General features: G+C 41.6%; 1 pseudogene; it reads right to left on the bottom strand.

Moving 5' to 3' along the window:
* The window catches only part of LOC104997327, a 2,205-nt pseudogene extending 339 nt beyond the window's left edge, over nucleotides 1-1,866 (bottom strand).
* Between the last annotated feature and the right edge of the window lie 347 nt (nucleotides 1,867-2,213).

The following is a 2,213-nucleotide window of genomic DNA, read 5'->3' as shown; positions in this document are numbered from 1 at the left end:
CCGCGCTGCTACGATGGGTTTGGGAGCCCCCCTACGCACCCCATCCCGGCGTCGCACACGCTCAGGTTCGTCCCGAAGCCGTGGTGATGGTGCGGCATGGTACCCGTTCCCTGGTTCGGGACAAAAGCTGGAAATGACACATTTGTCCTGGTCACACCGGAGTCACTAAGCCCATCCACTTCAAAAGCCCCGGGTACTGCATCCTCCAACTGGCCAAATGGAGTAGCACTCCACTGAGAGTCGCGCTGATTGGTCCGTGTGCACATGTTTAATTCAGGATTTTGACAGAAGTCTCTACTCTTGTGTCAGTTCACCAGTATACAATGTGTACAGACCTCTCAATGGAAGTCAACTACCTTCCTACCTCACAGAGAACAGAGAACATGAAGGACTGCCATGGAGCCCGGAGGTGAATGACATCATTATGTTCACATCCCATTCGCCAGATCTCATTCACATTGTCCCATATGGATGTGAGAGAGGCTGAGAAATATAGATGAGCAATGTGTCTAGCAGCAAAGGGAAATGCATTTTTGCATATAAAAACACTGCCAGGATTCCTTCCATGTGGTTTTCTGATGTAAACTGAACGCTGACTTCGGGTGCAAGGACTTCCCACATTCATTACATGCATAAAGTTTCTTTCCCAGATACAGTTTCTATCATACCAAAGGCTCTGAATTATGGGAGGAATGTTTTGTACACCCATCTTTACATCGTATCTCTCCTGCATGTATTCTCTGATGTGTGACAAGAGTTGGTTTGTACCTGAAGGTCTTCCCACACTGTTTACCGTTATAAGGTTTCTCCCCTGAGTGAATTTTCTTATGTTTAAGGTGGGTTGAACGGTCATAGAATGATTTTCCACACTCTTCACAATCAAAGGGCTTCTCTCCTGTATGTGTTCTCTGATGTACCTAGAGGGATGCCTTCTGGCAAAATGTTCTCCCACATTCTTGACATTCATAGGGTTTCTCCCCTGTATGAATTCTCTGATGTTGAAAGAATTGTGGCTTTTGGCAGAAAGCTTTGCCACACTTGTTCCATTCATAGGATTTCTCCCCAAACATCCTCTGATGTTTGGTAAGTGTTGACTATTTTTCTACATACAACACATTCACAAAGTTTCTCTCCTGTATGAGGTCTCTGATGTTTAAGAAGACGTGACTTCCCACAGAAGGTCTTCCTACATTCAGTGCATTCATATATTTTCTCCCCTGTGTGAAGTCTTTGATGTTTACCAAGGGCTGACTTCATTTAATAAATTTTCCACATTAACTATATTTGTAGGCTTCTCCCCTGAGTGTATTCTCTCGTGTACTGTGAGTTTTGACCTTATACTGAAGGATTTCTCACAGTCATCACATTTATAAGATTTTTCTCCCATGTGAGACCTCTGATGCACAGTCAAATTTGACTTTTGGGAGAAAGATTTTCCACACTCACTATATTTATAAGGCCTCTCCCCATGTGTGTTCTTTGATGTTGATGGATGGCTGAGTTCTGATAGAAGGTTTTCCCACACTTAGTACATTCTTAGGGTCTCTCTCCTGTATGAATTCTTTGATGTACAGTGAGGGCTGGCTTATGGTAAAAAGATTTCCCACTTCATTACACTGATAGGGTTTTTCTCCTGTGTGTGCCTTCTGGTGTACTGTGAGGTTTGGCTTCTGGAAGAAGACTTTTTCCACATATGTTACACTCGTGGTATTTCTCACCCGTCTAAAGTGGACAACATTTCCTCTAGAAGACTGACTTATCACAGGTTTCCTTAGATGCATTGTTTATAGTGAGTCTTCCTTGAGTAAATTATCTGAAGTAACATAAGATTTGACTCATCCCTGATGGTTTTCTCACAATCATCATAATCACAGAGTTTCTCTCTAGTGTGAGTTCCCTCTTGAGTAATGAAAAGAGCATTACTTTGGAAGGCTTTAATGCACTAATTATATTCAAATAGTTGCTCCACACTGTGCCTCTCTCTTGTTGAATAAAATCCTCATTAAGATAGAAAGTGCTCCCATTTTTATTAAATTCATTATGTTTCTCCCCAGTATGAGTTTTCTCATGATTAATTTCAGGAAGTAATTTCTCACATCCATTGGCATCACCAGATTTCTTTCTTGAATAGTTTCTATTATTAGTGGTTAACTCTGACTTATTTTCTAAACTGATTTCTTCTAGGTTATGTTTATTCCACATTTTTCTGGAAG

Source organism: Bison bison, unplaced genomic scaffold (genome assembly GCF_000754665.1).
Source record: "Bison bison bison isolate TAMUID 2011002044 unplaced genomic scaffold, Bison_UMD1.0 scf7180017864306, whole genome shotgun sequence".
In the NCBI taxonomy this organism is placed as follows: domain Eukaryota; kingdom Metazoa; phylum Chordata; class Mammalia; order Artiodactyla; family Bovidae; genus Bison; species Bison bison.
This window is presented reverse-complemented; position numbering and strand designations above follow the sequence as displayed.